The sequence below is a fragment of the Peromyscus californicus genome, unplaced genomic scaffold (genome assembly GCF_007827085.1).
Source record: "Peromyscus californicus insignis strain IS unplaced genomic scaffold, ASM782708v3 Scaffold_3__1_contigs__length_106647218, whole genome shotgun sequence".
NCBI classification, from domain to species: domain Eukaryota; kingdom Metazoa; phylum Chordata; class Mammalia; order Rodentia; family Cricetidae; genus Peromyscus; species Peromyscus californicus.
This window is the reverse complement of record NW_026294551.1, coordinates 6710870-6731052: the sequence shown is the minus strand read 5'-3', so window position 1 is coordinate 6731052 and position 20183 is coordinate 6710870. Positions and strand designations below refer to the sequence as shown.

The 20183-nt window shown below is 46.0% G+C and overlaps 1 protein-coding gene and 1 long non-coding RNA gene across 2 annotated transcripts in view; one reads left to right on the top strand and one right to left on the bottom strand.

The window, feature by feature from the left end:
* Positions 1-10981: 10981 nt before the first annotated feature.
* LOC128123435 (uncharacterized) lies at positions 10982-15357 on the bottom strand. Its single transcript, XR_008222666.1, has 2 exons — positions 14129-15357; positions 10982-11277 (listed from the first exon to the last, which is right to left on the bottom strand). It is a non-coding gene; the product is annotated as an uncharacterized LOC128123435 (long non-coding RNA).
* Positions 13889-20183, top strand: part of Tmem94 (transmembrane protein 94) — a 37241-nt gene continuing 30946 nt past the window's right edge. Inside the window, exon 1 of the mRNA XM_052759818.1 lies at positions 13889-14047. The gene's annotated coding sequence lies outside the window, so the exon portion shown is untranslated. The remainder of the gene's footprint in view (positions 14048-20183) is intronic.

The window sequence follows — 20183 nt, the reverse complement described above, 5'->3', positions numbered from 1 at the left end:
TTAGGAGAGACATGCGCGTGGAGGTGTCAGGTGAGCAGGCAGACAAAGTGAAAACCCGAGCTTTAGGAGAGAACACAAGACTCATGAATACGGGGCTCATCACCTTAAGACCAAGGAACTAGAAGCAAGATGTGGTGGCTCACACCTGTAATCCTAGCACTTGGAAGGCTGAGGCAGGAGGATTGCCATGAACCTGAAGCCAGCTTGGTCTACAAAGTGAGTTCTAGGCTGGCGGTAGGCTACAGAGTGAGAGTCTGTCTCCAAAATAAACAACAACAACAACAACAACAACAACAAAGAGAGTGGATTTAGTCAATTAGAGAGGTGATAGCAGACAAGAGACCCCGAATATGCTCACAGCTTGGAGCCGATCACAGGACGGCATGTGAGGATGACCACAGGACGGGCTGCTGAGTGGTGCTGAGGAGTCAGAGCCTGGGCTGGGTGATGGTTCAGTTGATAAAGTGTTTGCTGTGCCAGCAATGACGACCCGAATTCAATCCCTAGAACTCTCGTTTTTGTTTTGTTTTGTTTTGTTTTTTTGGTTTTTTCGAGACAGGGTTTCTCTGTGTAGCTTTGCGCCTTTCCTGGAACTCACTTGGTAGCCCAGGCTGGCCTCGAACTCACAGAGATCCGCCTGGCTCTGCCTCCCGAGTGCTGGGATTAAAGGTGTTGTTTTGTTTTTTAAAGGTGGGTATGATGGAGTGTGCATATGATCCTGGCAGTGGTGGGGAGGTAGAGGTAAGCAGATGCCCTGGACTCTCTGTGTGGCCTACTTGGTGAGCTCCAGGCCAGTAAGAGACCTTGTCAAAAAAAGAAAAACAAATGAAACCAAACCTGGATGGTGCTTGAGGAAGGAAGGAATGTGAAAGGTTCTCCGTCCTCCACTCACAGGCACAGACACTTCTGCACCTACACACATACAACAAACACACATAAACAAAAATTCTGTAACTGGAGAGATGGCTCAGTAGTTAAGATAGTGATTGCCAGGGCTGGAGAGATGGCTCAGCAGTTAAGAGCACTGACTGCTCTTCCAGAGGACCTGGGTTCAATTCCCAGCACCCACATGACAGCTCACAACTGTCTGTAACTCCAGTTCCAGGGAATCTGACACCCTCACACCAATGCACATAAAATAAAGTTAAATAAATTATAAAAAAAAGATAGTGATTGCCCTTGCAAAGGACCCAGGTTCAGTTCTCAGGAGTTCTTTTCTAGACAGAAAAACCCTGTCTAGAAACCGCCCCCCCCCCCCAAAAAAAATAAGAACTTGAAGCAGGGTCTCACTCTGTAGCCCTGCTTGGCTTAGCACTTCCTGTATTGCCCAGGCTTGTCGTGGCAGTACTGCCTCAGCTTCCCACATGATTGAATTACAGGTATACATGAGTACACCCAACAGAGGAAAGTCTTTTCTAAGAGGGAGAGGAGCAAGCTGTCTTAGTTAGGGGTTCTATTGCTGAGATGAAACACCATGACCAACAGCAATTTGGGGAGGAAAGGATTTATTCTGCTTACACTTCCAGGTAACAGTCTATCACTGAAGGAAGTCAGGGCAGGAACCTAGAGGCAGGAGCTAATGCAAAGGCCGTGGAGAGGTGCTGCTTACTGGCTTGCCCCCACCCCTTGCCCTGCAGGCCTGCCTACAGCCCAATCTTACAGACACATTTTCTCTATTGAAGTTCCCTCCTCCCATGAGACCCTGTCTTGCCATCTGCCCCCACCCCCCAAAAAAATAATGGTTTTGGTTGCAGGAACTATAGCTGTCACCCTGCATGGACCAGATGCCTCACTGACAAAGAGCACTCCATGCAGGATGTTTTATTATTCCTTTGATGTCTTCCATCCTGTTTTGACTAGCATGGCTCCCTTTATAGATGAGTCAGTGTTCCGCTGGACGGGGAGGAAGCTGGCTACCTCTTCCAATTAACATACCTGCTAGGTTAGAGCAACTGAGCTTTAGAGGACCCACTCTTGGTGACAGCTATGCAGAAACAGCTCTGATAGCACAGGCGAATCCCTTGGATTTTTTTTTTTCTTTCTTCCTTTCTAAAGAATTCTCTGGAGGGTCTTAGGTTCTTGTGGCAGTTGCTGGTTCCCAGATAAATTGGCTGCTTTACAGAGTCTCCCACAACCCCACAATTGCAGTTACTACTCCAACAGTATTGATTGAGATACGAAACATATCCCTGTATCTCTTTTTTTTAAAAGATTTATTTATTTATTATGTATACAGTATTCTGCCTGCATGTGTCCCTGCATGCCAGAAGAGGGCACCAGATCTCATTACAGATGGTTGTGAGCCACCCTGTGGTTGCTGGGAATTGAACTCAGGACCTCTGGAAGAGCAGTCGGTGCTCTTAACCATTAAGCCATCTCTCCAGCCCCTCCTGTATCTCTTTTCATGAACCAGCTGCTCAAAGAAGGGGCCTGTCTAAGTGGCCACTGTTGTAGAATATTAATTTAACTGTGTAAGGTGTGCTATATTTGTTTATGCTGCGGAATATTACTTTAACTGTGTGAGGGTGTGCTACTTTGTTTATGCTGTATTTGTCTAACAGTGTAAGGCTGTGTGTTTAACTATGTAAAGATGTGCTGCATTTGTTTCACCTTGCCTGCCTAAGGCACCTGACTGGTCTAATAAAGAGCTGAATGGCCAATAGCTGGGCAGAGAAAGGATAGGAGGAGAAATCTAGGCTTGAGAGAGAAGAGAGAGAACAAGAGAAGAAGAAAGGAGAGAAGGAGGGAGACCCCCGGGGCCAGAAGCCGGGCAGGCTCCAGCCAGACATGGAGACGCAGTGGAAGGAAGAGATACAGAAGAAAGGTAGTGAGCCTGGAGGCAAAAGTGGATAAAGAGACACAGGTTGGTTTAAGTTAAAAGAGCTAGCCAGAAACGAGCCTAAGCTAGGCTGAGCATTCAAAACTAGTAAGTCAGCCGGACGGTGGTGGCGCATGCCTTTAATCCCAGCACTCGGGAGGCAGAGGCAGGCAGTTCTCTGTGAGTTCGAGGCCAGCTTGGGCTACAGAGTGTGAGATCCAGGATAGGTACCAAAACTACATGGAGAAACCCTGTCTTGAAAAACCAAAACCAACAACAACAAAAACCTAGTAAGTCTCCCTGTCATGATTTGGGAGTTGATTGATGGTCCCCAAAAGAAAGCCTAGTATAAGCCACCTCTACAGAAGGGCGGGAGACATCCAAGAGATATCAGTACTTGGTAGAAAAGGAGTAGCAACTAGGTGGGTATGGTGGCACACCCCTTTATTCCTGGCACTCACCAGGCAGAAACAGGCGGATCTCCGAGTTTGAGGCCAGCCTGGTCTACAGAGTGAGTTCCAGGACAGCCAGGGCTACACAGAGAAACCCCGTTTTAAAAAAACCAAACCAAACAAACAAAAACCCCCAAACAAAACACAAACAGCTTTGAATCCCATGTCAGAGTCTTTTGCTCTGAAACCCTCTGTCATTTCCACGTTTGAGACTCCAAATCACTTCCACATTGCTTCACACTTTGCTCTCCACTCCCTTTCTCTTCCAATTAAAAATTTTAGGTGTATTTATTCATTTTCAGATTTATCTAGGTGAGTGTTTTTGCTCGCATGGATGTCTGTGCATCACATGCGTGCCTGGTGCCCGTGGAAGTCAGATGACATTGGATCTTCTGGAACAGGAGTTATAGGTGGTTCAGAGCCACCATGTAGGTGCTGGAAGTCCAACCTGGGTCCCCTGCAGCAAGTGCTTTTAAATGTTGGGTCATCTCACCAGTCCCTGAGGGCATTAATTTTTTTACACTTACATGTATTTGAGCACACTTTTGTATATGCCACAATGCTCATGAGGAGGTCAGAAGACAATTTGTGGATGTTGACGCTCTCCTACTGTGTGGGTCCAGGGAACTGAACTCGGGTCATCAGGCTTGATGGCAAGGATCTTAACTCCTGCACACACACACATACACAGCGCTTTGAAATTCTTTACTCGAGTAAGAATTACCATAAGAAGTGACAATCATGACAAAGAGTTGATCATTTTGTGTTGTATTATCTGCTGTCAGATTGCCCAGCAAAGATATTCTCACACTGCACACTGCAATCAGTAAGTCACATGTAAATGTGCCGTTTTCTCTTCAGCCTCAGCATTATTCAATTTTATTATTTCACGTGACTGAAGAGACAGGAAACGGACTCTGTTCTTTTCAGTTCAATGTTTTTTCTTTTATTAGGAAAACAAAATCTTTGCCTCCTCCAAAACAACTCCTTACATTTGCTTACTTGTCTCAACTGTCTGCTTGTGTCCTTTGATCACGTGACCCATCCTTTCAAAGAGTCTGAAAGTGTCTGGAACTTTGGCTGTGACAACAGGCAGAGGATCATCAACTCTCACAGCACGTGGATCCTCACCCTGCTGTTTCCGGCCAGGGATTCTGTGGCCTTTCTTCCAGCTGAGTTAGAAGCATTCCAGCACAAAGACCTCTAATATACACAAAGATTTTTATTTATGAGTGTGTGTGCCATGTAAGGTGCCCGTGAAAGCCGGAAGAGGGTGTTGGAGTTATAGGTGGAGCTGGAGTTATCGGTGTTTGTGAGCCACCTGAGTGCCTGAAGCCACAAGCAGGTCCTCTGGAAGAGCAGCCGGAGCTCTTACCTGCTGAGCCGTTCCTCCAGTTGCTGGCAGAAAGGTCTTCACCATCCTCATTTCCTCCTGTCACCTTTAAGCAAATGACTAGGTGGAAAAGATGGTGCAATGATGAGGGATGCTCCAGTGGGCGGGAGGAGGGGCTTGTTTCAGCTTGCAGGTGGTTCAGCATGTCGCTCCTTGCTAAAATCCTGAATCAGGCCTGAATCACTCATGGCTTCTGACTCACTTAACTCCATCTGGGCGAAGTCCTAGAAAAGGGTACGTTCTCGAGCAGATGCCCTGATCATCGTTTTTTTGTTTTTTTTTTTCTTTTCGAGACATGGTCTCACTATGTAGCCCAAGCTGGCCTCAAACTCAAAATCCTCCTGTCTCAGCCTTCCGAGTGTGTGGATCACAGGCGTGTGTCCCACACCTGACTTGTCCAGTTTACTCCTGCTTTTCTTTTCTCCTTTCTTTTCCTTCCTTCCCTTCCCTCCCCACCTCCTTCCCTTCCTCTTTCTTTCCTTATGTGAATACAGGTATACACATGTTCCACAGCGCAAATATGGAGGCAGGAGAGTCACTTCCCATCTCTGTCTTGTTGAGGTTGGATTTCTCTTGTTTTTCTGTTGAGCTGTGTTTTCCAGACTAGCTGGTTCATGAGCCTCTGGGCAATTCTTCCTTCACCTCCTGTCTTCCTGCTAGGCTTATGGTCCTGCACCACAGCGTCCAGTTTTTACCTGGGCTCTGGGAATTGGACCTGGGTCAACAGGCTGATGTGGTTTGCACTTTAATCTGGTGAGCCATCCCTCCAGACTAATGGTCTGTTTTTCTGTTGGTTTTGACATGGTGTCTACATAGTCCAGGCTGGCCTGGAACTCAGTATGTTGATCAGGCTTGCCTCTAACAGATTCACCCACCTCTGCTTCCCTAGTGCTGAGATTAAAGGAATTTGCCACCACTCAAAAATACTTTTGTGTTTGAGATTCGGGAATTCAATATATTGCTCAAGCTGGCTGCAAACTCCAGGGCTCAACTGATCACCCTATCTTAGCCCCCCAAGTGCTGAAACTACAGGCACATGCCAATGTAACCAACTCATTGTTCAGTACTTTCTCTCTATGTTAGCCTTTTCCAGGTAGCTTGGTGCAGGTAGCTTCTGTCATAATTGAGGTGACACAAGGCCCAGAGTTTAAGAACAATTCCACCATTTTTCTATCTAAGACTTACTTCAAATCAGCCATTAGGTTTTGCTCAATAGCTCTTGGATGCATCTATGTCTTACCACCTAGGCTGCTGCCACCTTAGCAGAGGTCCAGACAGCTTACCCTACTGCTCAGCCAACCCTCCCACCCCAGCTTCCCTACACTGTTCTTGCTTTTCTGCAATCCATTTTTTACATCCAGCCTGAGTATTTTTATAAATGCCAATCATAGCATGCTTAAGGTCTTCCCACCACCTTTTGCTGTTCTCAGAATAGAGTTCAAAATCCTTGACATGGGATGAAAGGGCTAATGTGACTGCATCCAAACTTCTCCAGCTTCTAGAAACTTCCTTGGGTGTTTGGGTCAGGTGGGGATCTCCTTCAGCTCCTCAAACCCTTCTTTCCATCATGTGACCATCACTGATGCTGTATTCTCTGTTGGGATGGCCGTCTTCCTTTCCTTTCCTTAGATAATGTAGAGTCACCATAAACAACACTGCTTCCAGAAAGCCACAGCCACTCAAGGGAACAAACCCAGCAGGTTGTTACCATGCTTGTTTACAGCACTCTGCACACGTGCTATGATGGAACCATTTGTTTGTTTAAGGGGCTCTCGCTCCCACCAGAATATTAATAATCAGACAATAGCGTGCCTCTCCATTTTGTTTACTACAGTATTCCCAGTGTCTCCTCTCTTGCTGGCCCTTACCAGCGACACTAAATGTATACTGACTGAACAAGTGGCAGGTGGGTCAATAAAGCATCATGTCACCGGTCAGTGTTTTTCAACGCCAAGGATGGAACCCAGGGCCTCAGCTATGCTAACAAAGTGCTCAGCTCCTCAGCCACACCTCAGCCCTAATTGATCAGCTTTGTGCATACTTCTTTTTTTGTTTTGTTTTGTTTTTGATTTTTTGAGACAGAGTTTCTCTGTATAACAGTCCTAGATGTCCTGGAACTCTATTTGTAGACCAGGCTGGCCTCAAACTCACAGAGATCCACCTGCCTCTGCCTCCCAAGTGCTGGAATTAAAGGTATGTGCCACCACCACCTGACTTGTGTATACTTCTTAAAGAGAAGTATTATTATTATTATTGTGTGTGTGTGTGTGTGTGTGTGTGTGTGTGTGTGTGTGAGAGAGAGAGAGAGAGAGAGAGAGAGAGAAAGAGAGAGAGAGAGAGAGAGAGAGAGAGAGAGAGAGAGAGAGAGAGAGAGGGAGAGAGAGAATATATACGTACCTGCCCACAGAGGCTGGAAGAGGGCATTGGATCCCCTGGAGCTAAGTTATAGGCAGTTGTGAGCCACCCGCTGTGGTTGCTGGAAACCAAACTCCGGTTCTCTGGAGAGCAGCAAGTGATCTTAACCTCTGAGTCATTTCTCCAGCCTCTTATATATGTTTTGGGTGGTTTGAGTTCCTGGGGTTTGAACCCAGGACCTCATGCATATGGAGGCAAGCACTCTACCACTGAGCTATGCGCCCAAACCTCATTGGTCAGTTTTGAAAGGGTCATTCCACTGATTTAACAGCACTTGTATTTTGAAGTCATGAGACACTCATTTTCCAACTATATCCTATGAGTCCCGGGCCGCCCAGTGGAGAAAGCAGCAGTTCTCTGCTGAGCAAGCTGAGCTGAAGGCATTGGGCGCTCCTCCGACTAGTCTGACGGAGGCATGTCACCCAGACCAGGTCACCTATGCTGAAGGCATTTTCCTCTTCTCCCTCCCATATTTTTCCTCTTCTTTTTGCTTTATATACTTCCACCTCCTTTTGTTTTAAGGAGAGAGGTTTATATTTATATATTTAGGGAGAAAGAGGCAGTGGACATGAAGGAACAAAGATGTTAGAGTGGGGAAAAACCAAGTGCCACCAGTCTAGACACAACCATCTGCAACGAAAACCAAGTTGGCATCCAGGAATAATTGCCAAGCAACTTCGAATGCCATCATGCTTTCTGGAGGAAAATGTCAAAGCTAGAATGACATAAATTCATGCGCTGCCATGTGGATGTTGGGATCCCCTCCCCAGTTCCCTGTGAGAGCATCCTGTGCTCTGGCCCGCTGAGCCGTCTCTCCTGCCCAACCTCTTTGGTTCTGAAATTGTTTAACAGCAGCAGTGTAACATCTAGAGAAACTTCATTTTACCTAATCAGCCAGAATGCTTTTCACTCTGTCCTAAAGCCTCTCTTTCCCTCCCTCCAAACGTCCTCCAACTCTGCCACACTTCAGACCATTCTGGCCCCTCCCTCCCTCCCCTTCTCCACTTTCTTTCTTTTTTTTGAGATAAAGTCTCATGTAGGCCAGGCTGGCTTTGCACTCACTGTGTCACTGAAGGATGATCTTGAACGCCTGATTCTCCTGCTGCTACCTCCAAAGTGCTAGTATCACTGGTCTGCACCAGCATGCCGGGCTTATGGGGTGCTTGGGACAAAATCCAGGCTTCGTTTACGCTCGGCCGACACTCTACCAGCCGAGCTACACCCCCAGTCCTCTTCTTTCTTCTAAAACACACCCTTGGAAATGGTGGCAGGAGGATCAGGAGGCATGTCATCTTAGGGTAGTAAGTTGGAGGCCAGCCTGGGCTACAGTATGTACCCCCCCAAAACCCAATAACGTGCAGCGTGTGGTGGTGCTTGCCAATAATCCCAGTACCCAGGAGGCAGAGGCAAGAACTGTTAAGATTCATGCTACAGATCTCTGTAAGTTCAAAGCTAGCCTGGTCTGCACAGCAAATTTCAGGACATCCAGAGTTATACTACCCTGTCTCAAAACAAACAAACAAAAACAAACAAATAAGCAAAACCCAATAACAAAAACCAAACCCAATAATGCAAGCCTGATTACCTGAGTTCAGTTTCCAAAGGGGAAGAGGAGGAAGGACTCTTAAGTTGTCTTTTGACTTCTAAACACATAACATGGTTCCCACACACCTCCCAAAATAATAAAAAATTTTAAAAATCATCACCACAGTCAAGGCATGGTGGCGCACACCTTTAATCCCAGGACTCAGGAGGCAAAGGCAGGTGGATCTCTGGGAATTTGAGGCCAGCCTGGTCTACAAAGTGAGTTCCAGGCCAGACAAAGGTACACAGAGAGACTCTGTCTTTAAAAAACAGACAAACAACAAAACAAAAACAAAAATCATCACCATATCAAAAATATCAATGACGTTCCCCCCTCTGGAAACAACTCCCCAAACACCTCATCTATCTGCTAGTACCTGCCTCCAGCAGATGGGAGGAGGGAAAGGAACTGTTCATATTTATGCATTATTAATATTCTCTTCTGCCAAAGGTATAACCCATATGGAAAGCAAGGTGATACAATTATCCACAGGCAATTGTGAGAAAACAGTGGGACAGAGCCTACCAGATCTGAAAGAGTGATAAGGAGCCAATCGGGAAGCAAGGAGGCCAGGAAGGGCATTGCACTAGCCGGGACTCAAGATGGGAGTAGCATTTGAGATTGGAAAGCGGAGGATGGCTTTTTACATTTTTTAACTATTTTGGAGGCATGTGGGAACCATGTTATGTGTTTAGAAGTCAAAAGACAAGAGTCCATTCTCTTCCTCCACTGTGGGTTGTAAGAACACAGGGGTGGCTCCTTCTTCTAAGAATGCTGAGGGGAAAAAGAGACAGATGAAAAAATCTCCACTGGAAGGCCTTGGGCCTCTTCCCAGGGATATCCTAGAGAGACTGGAGATGCTTCAGAAAAATGGAGGATTGTACAGTTAGTTGCTTGAAATGGCTAGATTAAAAATACGCGGCCAAAAGGCCCTCAGAGCCTTGGGAAAGCCACCCAAGGTGCTGTAGAGGATGTCGTTGGCGTGTTTGGGTTTGAACCATTTACTCTTTCAGCAGGGTTTTATGGGTGTCAGGGGCAAAGGGAGGGTTTCACAGCCCTTCAAACTGGCAGGCAACCAGTTCAAGTTCACTGAAGTGAGTCTATTCAGGAAGTCTAAATGGTGCCCAGGCATGTGTGGTCCAGAGGGACCAAGGTAGGGTGTGGTGGTGCACACTTTTAATCCCAGCCCTTGGAAGGCAGAGGCAGGTGGATCCCTGTGAGTTTGAGGTCAGCCCAGTCTACATAGTGAGTTCCAGGCCAACTAGGGCTACATAGAGACCCTGACTCAAAAAAAAAAATATGAAGTAGGGCAGTGTATTGTCTAGTCTTAAGTCAGCTTGACACAAGCTAGAGTCATCAGAGAGAAAACACTCAGTTGAGAAACTGCCTCCATAAGATCAGGCTGTAGGCAAGCCTACAGGACATTTTCTTAATTAGTGATTGATTCAGGAGGGCTCAGTCCATTGTGGGTGATGCCACCCTGGGCTGATGGTTCTGGGTTCTATAAGAAAGCAGGCTGAGGGCTGGAGAGATGTCTTAGCAGTTAAGAGCACTGGGTGCTCTTCCAGAGGTCCTGAGTTCAATTCCCAGCACCCACATGGTGGCTCACAACCATCTATAGTGGGACTTGATGCCCCCTTCTGGTGTACATGCAGATAGAGCACTCAGATACATACAAAAGTAAATAAATCTTAAAAAATAAACCAAAAAAAGTAGGTTGAGCAAGCCATGAGGAGCAAGCCAGTTACCCCTCCAAGGCTTCTGCAACAGCTCCTGCCTCCAGGTTCCTGCCCTGCTTGAATTCTTGTCCTGACTTCCTTTGATGATGAACTGTGATGTGTAAGTATAAGCTGAATAAACCCTTTCTTCTCAAGTCTCTTTTGCCCAGGGTGTTTTATCCCAGCAATAGTAACTCAAGTTAAGATAAATTGGTATCAGAAGTGGGGTATTACTGTGACAGACCTGACCATGTTTTTTTTGGGAGGACTGTGGAACTGGGGGCTAGAAAAGCCATTGATTCTTGGGAGCTCAGTGGGCTGTTCTGTAGGAGTCTGGAAGGTAATGTTGAGATCAGTGCAGAGGATGGAGGCCTGGCCTGTGAGGTTTCAGAGGAAGCAAAGATCCTGCCAGGCCTTTTGTGTGAAGAATCTGTGATTCCGGTCAGCTGGAGCTGAAGGATCGGCTGTGATTACCAAGAGACCAGAACCGCTAAAGTTAAACCTTTGTGTTGTATGGTATTTTGTTTGTGTTCTGACAAATAAAATTTGCCTGGAGATCAGAGGGCGCACTAGTCATTAGTTAACCATAGAGGCCAGGCAGTGGTGGCTCACACCTTTAATCCCAGCACTCGGGAGGTGGAGACAGATCTCGGCTCCCCATTTGGTCTGAGGATTTGTAGAGGTAACAAGTCTCTAGTGGCTGCTGCTCTGCTTCTCTGATCTCTCAGTTTTTACCCCAGATCTGACTCCGGGTTTTTATTTAAGAAGACTAGTTAGGGTCACGCTTCACCTCTGCTTTGCTGGGACAATGGACGATGATCTGCTGGGGCTGAAGAATCAACTGTGGCTCAGAAGAGACCAGCATCACCGAGGTGAGATCTTCCTCGAAGTGTTCCCTGAAAGACAGAACACAGAAGCTGTGTTCCAGAAGCAGTTGAGGTTGTACCTCATGCTAGCAGCTGAACTTGATAGTGTTAAATGTTTTGAAGGCATGAAGGGGTCATGGAGAGCAGCTGAGGCTTGGCACTGTGAGAGGTCAGGAGAGGCCACTGGCCCAGGACTGAAGGGATCATGCAGAGAATTTGAGGCTTGGCCACCATGGAGAGAACCTCGAAGAGGCTATTGGTGAAAGTGCAGCCTTGTTGCTACAGAAGACCCAGCATTTTGCCAGTGCCATAGGATGACCACCGAGAACAGCAGCGGCCTTGGGATGGAGCTAGCTGAAGCCTAGAAGACAAGTTGTGTATGTCACAGAGTGTTGAGCCAAAGAAGTGATGGAAGCCCCTTGGAGGAGCCCTGTCTATCCTGGAACTCCATCTGTAGACCAGATAAGATCTGAACTCAGAGATCCGCCTGCCTCTGCCTCCTGAGTGCTGGGATTAAAGGCATGCACCACCACTGCCCAGCTGAGATAGGCTATTTTACTACATTTGAATTTGTGAGGACTATGAAACTTTTGAAGTTATTTATGTTTTATATTGTGATATTAATAACATATCTTGGGGATAAATGAGAAATAAAAGTTTCTAATTGAAAAGTGATGTGCCGGGCGGTGGTGGCGCATGCCTTTAATCCCAGCACTCGGGAGGCAGAGCCAGGCGGATCTCTGTGAGTTCGAGGCCAGCCTGGGCTACCAAGTGAGTTCCAGGAAAGGCGCAAAGCTACACAGAGAAACCCTGTCTTGAAAAACCAAAAAAAAAAAAAAAAAAGAAAAGTGATGTATTTGTGTGTCTCATTGACAAGGGGTCAGTTGTGTTGGCTAGTTTTATGTCAACTTGACACAAGCTAGAGTCATCAGAGAGGAGGAAGTCTCAATTGAGAAAACACCTCCATAAGACTGTAGGCAAGCCTGTAGGACATTTTCTTAATATGTGATTGATGGGGGAGGACCCAGTCCATTGTGGATGGTGCCATCCCTGGGCTGGTGGTTCTGGGTTCTATAAGAAAACAAGCTGAGGCTGGGCAGTGGTGGCACATGCCTTTAAGCCCAGCACTTGGGAGGCAGAGGCAGGAGGCCTCTTGGTCTACAGAGTGAGTTCCAGGACAGCTGGGGCTACACAGAGAAAAAGGTTTGAAAACAAACAGACAAACAAACAAACAAAAAGAAAGAAAGCATACTGAGCAAGCCAGTAAGCAGCACCCCTCCATGGTCTCTGCCTCAGCTTCTGCCTCCAGGTTCCTGCCCTGCTTGAGTTCTTGTCCTGACTTCCTTTGATGATGAATTATGACATGGAAGTGTAAGCTGAATAAACCCTTTCCTTCCCAAGTTTCTTTGTTCAGGTTATTTTATGACAGCAATAGTAGCCCTAAGAAAGGCAGGATAAATGTCCAACATTTCCCAAAGGCACCATGTTTTGTAGAATGAAATGGAAAGACCTAAGACCCAAGCAATTAACCAGTTCTGTTTAACAAACAGGGAGAGTGCTTGGGAAGGAACTGTTAGAGCGAGACTTCCAGACAAGCGTGCATGTGCATATTGGCTGTTATTAGCAGGAAAGAAACTTAAAAGCTCAGAGAACCACTGGGCAAAGTTCTCCAGCATTTTTGAGAGTCCACGTGACAGTGAGGCCCGAAAATGCATGCATACCTCCATCATGTTATGAACATCTATGATTAAATGGAGAGATTTAGACTTTTCCATGTAATCTGTAATGATAAACTGCATATATTTATGTTGAAGAAAAGTGACATGATTCTCTGGGTATTTTAGGTAACAGCTGAACTGGCTTAAACAGAGTTAAATCAGTAAAATGGCTTCTTGTCTAGCTGAGAAGAGGAATTTTAATTACACGATTAAATTCATTAATAAAAGGAAGAGACTCTTTCTTCCCAGGGCCAGCTATGACCCTATTTGATTTCATAAACAGATTTTTTTTTTTTTTAAAGCAGCTCTTCCAGACTTAGATCTCTGGGAAAATGGAAGGAAATACTGACACAGGCTTATTTTGTTTTCCCAAGACAGGATTCCCAGGCGACTTCTCTAATTATCTAGAAAAAAAAAAAAATTTTTTTTAAACTTGTTTTTCCCTTTAGATTTCAGATGAACCGAGGGTGAAATAACAGTATTGCTTTAGATTCTCCAGCTTTGGCTTGGATGCAATATTAGTCCGGAGGGACTTAAAAAAAAAAAAAAAAAACAAGGAAGGAGAATTGAAGAAAACAGAGATAAGGCGATCTTGCAAGGGGCTTTTCAAAAAAATAAAAATAAAGGGCGGAAGGTATCGCCTGTCCACGGCTTTAGAACAATTTAGAGGGAAAACTAATAGGGAGGAAATTGTGTGATCGCTTCTAGTCAGATTCTCTACAGCTGAAAACGCGGGAACATCGTGCCTAAAGTAGGAACCAGACTCGTGGGTATCACTTCTTAGCAAGCAAGTTATCACATAATTCCGCCAGGCTCCCAGAGGGGCAGTTGAAGCTACAGCTTAGCGCACTATGCAGCCAATAGGAACATCAGAAACTGCCGCCATCTCGAATTTCAACCAATCAGCGCTCGGAGCTTTAGCGGGTGGGCCTGCACCTCTGTTGTCGCGGGAAGGAGGCAAGTCGCTTCAGAGCTGCCCGCAACGGACATGGCTGCGGCCCCTGGAGGCGGGGACGTGAAGTGAGGAGGGGGCAGGGAGGGGAGAGGACGCGGGCGAGGAAGACCGGCCCGGGGGGGCCCCGGTAAGTACGAAAAGGCCCGCGGCCCGAAGTGGGGAGCAAGGGGGCGTGGGGCCCGGCCTTGTGCGTCCTCCGAGTTCTTACCCAAGGCGAGGAGTGTCCGGGGTGTGCACCCAGCAAGTGGCATCAAAGGGGGCATCCCTCTGTGGGGGAGTCGAGGGGCCGGCGCCTGCCTCCAAGTCCTGGCCGTCCGTCTCTTTCCCTCACGTCCTCACGGGTTTTTTGTTTTGTTATTTTCCCTCTCTGTCCTGGTTTGCCCCTTGCCTGCGGTCCCTCGTCAGAAATAAAGGTTGTGTCCAACAAAGAGTCCTTGGCCCGGGTTCGTCGTGGCTGAGCCCTGGGCCAGAGGGCTGCCGATCCTGATGCCACGAGTGTTTATTTGTAGGCCTCTGGGTGTCCCAGCCCAAATAAAGACGGTTGTCACCCGCTGCGCGCGCTGGGCTCGCCAGCGGCCCGGAGCTGACAGTATCTAGAGCGCCCTGCGGGCCGGTGGAATTTGAGGGACTTTTACTTCATTGCAAGGCTGTGATGTTGCAGTTGGCTGCAGTTGGCGTGTGCTTCCCGGCCTTCAGAGTCGTGGAAAGATTCTTCGGAAGCAACCATAGCACCACAGCGTTTGCAATTCTGTAAAGCAGTTTGTGTGTTATGCCCCCCGTTTTCTCTCCTGTGAAACCCCAAAGTCAAAAGCAGAGGTGAGATTCAGGATCTAAAAAGTCAAATAAGAGGGACTAATGGAATTTAAAAAAAAAGTTGGAGAGTCACTTTTCAAATCAGGCCACTGTACAATGTGGGTTTACCCTGGAGCAGGATGTAGCAGTTCAGATAGAATCCACTAACGCGCTGCAGTGTAATTTCACCTGCCTCCTCAGCTCTAACTTCTATCAGATTGTCTCTTGGCAGAATTACAAGCAGGGAAACCTAGATTCCCGGGAGTACTACAGTGACCAGGGAGGTGAAGAACCGTCCCTTTGATACCCAGCCCCCAGATAGTTAACTGTCCTGGAATGTCCACTCCTGGTCGCCCCATTTGGTATCCAGACCTCATAGATGATTAGACCACAAAAGGCCGACGGGGCAGTGAGATGGAAAGAAAACAGAAAACACTTGACATTTCTATTTTAAGTGACTACAGAGTGCCAGCTTGCAGGGAAGAGAGTCAACCTTTTGCAAGGCCTACCTCCTGGAGAAACAAATGAGAAATAAAGGTCACAGTCTTTGGTTCCTCCCTGCTCCTTGCCCTGGAATTGGACTCCAGAATCAATTTCTATACAGAGAGGGAGCAGCTGTCAAATGAATACTGCCCTACATCCAAGGTATTATTCAACTCAACCTGGGCTGTCAAGTGTGAGCTGGAAAGACCCACAGGGCCTCTAAGGCCATTCCTGATTTTCAAGTGAAAAGGCTCCTGATCCCCCTTGGCACCCTCCGGTAAACGTGTTTTTTTGTCCTGTTGCTCTGGTGTCTGTGTTATTTCCACCATAGTGCCCTCCGTGGCTGAAAGGACAGGTTTCTTTAAAACTGTTTTAAACCCTAGTTTCCAAAGAGGCCTGGGTGAAGTAAGCGTTAAGCCACTGCTGAAACCAGAATGTTTTCCTTCCGAAAAAAAGACCCAGTGTGTGGTTTGGTGATCAGGGGTTTGTATAATAACTAGCTTTGCTTGGGGCTGCTGAGACAGTAGTAAACATGGCTGGTCACATGATGTGGCAGGGAGGGTAAGGGCAAGCTTTCATCCCAAACTTGATGCCCCCTAAACCTGGCAAATCTCACCGATTGCTTTGAGTTTTAGCATGATCGCGTGACCTCAGTCTTTATAATTTTAGGTTCCACTTGAAGACGCTTTTAATAGCAGCCTTCCTTTGCAGGGAGGTAAACAAAAAACTACCAGGAAGCATAGGAAAGATGTCACTGGAGAGAGGTGAGCTCCCAGAGCGTAAACCTATCCTGAGCTGGCAGCAAACGCCAAAGAGAACACTGCTTTGGTAATGTTAGGCAGAGCCAGAAATTTGCTAATTTTTTTTTAATGGTGGTAAAATATATATTGCATGAAATTTAGCATCTTAGCAAATTCTGTAGCATTAAGTACATTTGTATTATTGTGTAGACATCACCACCACCTATCTCTAGAATTTTCTCATTTTTCTCTAACTGAAACTACCATTAAATACTAACTCTCCATTCCCCAAAGTTCTACCCCTGGCACCGTCCATTGCACTTTCTGTCTCTGTGGTTTTTGAACATTCTAGAAACCTCATATAAGAGAAATCATATGGTGTTTGCCCTTTTGTGACAGCTCATTCCATTTCGCATAATGTTTTAGAGGTTCACCCCCCAGCTTGACTTTTTCCGTACTAAAATTTTTATTTTATATATCCATTGTACCTAATCCTGTGTCACATGAGGACACACTCACGTAGTGTGTGTTATAGATGGAGCATACCCTCCCCCACTCCTCCCCGCTCATTTCTCCCTCTCCCATTTGTCTCCTCTGTTCTCCTGGGTAGTTTTGCTTCTCCTTTCTTGTCGCACATGTGCCGGCGTGCGTCACGCACCTGTGTATGATTTTTGTATCCATGTAAAATTTAGGAGCCAAAAATGAGAGAAGAAATACAAACAATATTTAAGACTGGCTTAATTCACTTAATATATTGTCTTCAGTTATATTCATTTTTCTGCAAATGGTAAAACTTTGTTCTTCATGGCTGAAAAAACCCCCATGTATACATGGGGCATATTTTTCTTTGGTTCTTTGGTTGACCAACAGTGCTGTGGTCAACAGGGATGTGCAAGTGTCTGTGGTGTTGACTTAGAGACACAGGAGCCATGTATCAGGGTCATATGGTTAATCTAGTTTGAGGTTTTTGGTTTTGTTTATTTATTTATTTTTTTCAAGACAGGGGTTCTGTACAAAGCCTTGGCTATCCTGGAACTCACTATGTAGACCAGGCTAACCTCTAACTTACAGAGATTTGCCTGGCTCTGTCCCCTGAGTGCTTGGATAAAAGATGTTGCTACCATGCCTGGCTATTTTGAGATTTTTGTTTGTTTGTAGACAAGGTTTCCCTTTGTAGCCCTGGCTGGCCTGGAACTTGCTCTGTAGACCAGGCTGGCCTCGAACTCAGAGATCCACCTGCCTCTGCCTCCCATGTGCTGGGGTTTATGTGCCATCATGCCCAGCATTATTTTGAGGTTTTTTTTTTTTTTCTTTTTTTTCTTTTTTGGTTTTTCGAGACAGGGTTTCTCTGTGTAGCTTTGCGCCTTTCCTGGAACTCACTTGGTAGCCCAGGCTGGCCTCGAACTCACAGAGATCCGCCTGGCTCTGCCTCCCGAGTGCTGGGATTAAAGGCGTGCGCCACCACCGCCCGGCCCTATTTTGAGGTTTTTTTGACAGGCTTCCAAACTGAATTTCCATAGTGGCTAGAGTAGTTTTTATTCCCACCAGCAGAAGATGTCTTTTGTCCATGTCTTTGCCAACACTTGTTGTTACTTGTTTTTGTTTTTCTAGTTTTTCAAGACTGGGTTTCTCTATTTAACAGCTCTGACTGTTCTGGAACTTCCTTTGTAGACCAGGCTGGCCTTGAATTTACAGAGATCTGCCTGCCTTTGCCTCCGGATTGGTGGGATTAAAGGCCTGGGCCACCGCCGCTGGACTGTTACTTGTTAACAACTGCCACTCTGACTTAGGTGAGATGGAGTCTCAATATAGTTTTGATTTGCGTTTCTCTGACAGCTGGTGGGGTTGGACAGTTTTCCATGCTTTATTGGCAATCTGCATTTCATCTTTTGAGAACCTGCTGTCCATTTGGAAAGCTCTTTTATCAACTGGGTGGTTTGATTTCCTTTCAGTTAGCTTTCTGAGTTCTTTGTATAGTCTAGCTAATAATCTCCCGTCAGATGTGTAGCTGAAAAAGAGTCTTTTGTAGGTTATCTCTTCCTTAGTGATTGTCTTTGCTGCATGAGGCTTTTGAATGTCATGAGGTCCCATGTATGATTGTTGGCACATTCTTTTTTATTTTTCATATTGGAATGCTCAGTTGCTCTGGCTGCCTTTGGTAAAGCCTGTCCTTCCTCTACTGAATTCTCTTTGTACTTTTCTTAAAAATCAATTGTCCAGAAATGTCTGGATCTATTTCTGGACTCTAAATACCAAGCCAATACCACATTGCTTTGAGTACTGCAGTGTTACAATCCTTGATGTCAGGTGGCATCTTCTAACTTTTGTATACTTTTCCTGCCCACTTCCTCCATTCTCCCTTCCTCCTCCTCCTCTTCTTCTTCCTCCATTCTCCTTCTCTTCCTTCTCTTCTTTTTCTGCTTTTTTGAGTCTCATTATCACTTGATAGATCAGGCTGGCCTGGAATTCACTATGTAGCCCAGGCTGTCTTCAGACTTGGGACAATTCTGTTTCAGCTTTCCAAATGCTATGCATACCACTGTATCAGGTTAAGCAATTCTAATTGCACAGAAAAATATTTCTCATATTACTTTTTGTTTGTTCTGGTTTTGTGTGTGTGTGTGTGTGTGTGTGTGTGTGTGTGTGTGTGTGTGTGTGTGTAAAAGTCTCCATATGTAGTCCAGGCTGGGTTGCAGGCGTGAGGCGACACACTGGCTCTAATCTTCATTTTATAGGTCTTTCCCTCCCCTGGAGGTCCTAGGCCCACTGGGGGCCTTCCCACAGCAGGACTGCCTGTTATCTTGAATAATATCATTCTTCTCTAGCTCTGTTTTCCCGGTGTGTACTCTTGGTGTAGAATAAACAACTTTGCTTCTTTCTGTTTCTCATGGCGGTGTCTGCTTCTGGTTACTGCTCTCCAGAAGCCTGGACTTTTCTCCGCTTCCTTTTTTCCCCTTGTTGGCTAAGGTATCACTCTGCAGCCCAGACTGTCCTGAACCTTGCTGTGAGAACAGGTTGTCTTTGCACTCTTGGAGACCCTCATGCCTCAGGCTCCTTAGTGCTGGGATTCTAGAAGTAAGCCACCACACCTGCTTCCCTGGTTCCTTCTCTGTGTTCTGTATTGTGGGGGCTGCTGAGACAAGTCAGCTGGTGAGGAGCTTTTCTGTCATGCTTGGTCACCTGAGTTCAATTCCTGGCCCCATGTGATGGAAGGATAGAATCAACCCCTGCAAGCTGTCCTCTGACCTCCACATATATGGCATGCATTCAGTCATAACCAGGAATGATGACACACGCCCTGAATCCCAGCACTTGAGAGGCAGAGGTAGGTGAATATCTGTGAGTTTCAGACCAGTTTGGTAGACAGAGGGAGTTCCAGGATGGCCAGGGCTGTGAACTTTGTCTCAAAAACAAAAATAGAAAACAGATAAATGACTGTATGTTGTGCAACTGATCAAAGTATTCCAGGCACGCTCTGGTATAGGCAGAGGTCAGATAGCTTTCTTGCTGGGGAGAAGAAGACATGTCTGTTAACATGACTGAGAGTTAATGAACTTGGAGTAGCTGTGCTCACACGTTCACATACTGGAATTGCGTTTGACTAAGCCATTTATTGTAGTTTTTTGAGCCGGAGCTGAGGGTGTATTATTCTTCCCAGTTAAACTGAGCCTGTTGGATTTGGCTCGTCTTTGCAACCTGTTGAGATCTCCTTGGATCCTGTCTTTGATATTTTCCCCAGGGTTATGCTATCTAAGAATTAGATTACCATACCATCTGTTTCTTCACTCAAGCCATTGATAAAATTATTGACTAGAATGCAAAGGATGAAACCCGATAGCTTGCTGTTGAAAACTTTCATTCATTGTAGCATTAACACACCAATTAGTTCCCTTTGGTCACAGATATTTAACTAAAGATAGACGCATCAAATATTGCTTGGTGTGTTGAGCAAGGCTACCGTGCAAGCCTAGCTAATGCAGATTATATTAGAAGGGTCTAGAAGGACAGACAACTCCCCAACTCACCCTCAGCTGGAGCCTTGGACCTCTACTTGGTTTTTTGGCTTTGGTTCTGAGCTTGGCAGCAGGAACATCCTTCTTCCCATGGCTGTTATTGCAGCCATTTTTTAGCTACTTGTTGTGGCAAAGCAAGAACATTATAATTTTCTTCTAACTCCTGCATGTCCTGTCTTCCCCTTCTTCTCCCTCTCATCTTTTTTTTTTTTTTTTTTTTTTTTTGAGACAGATT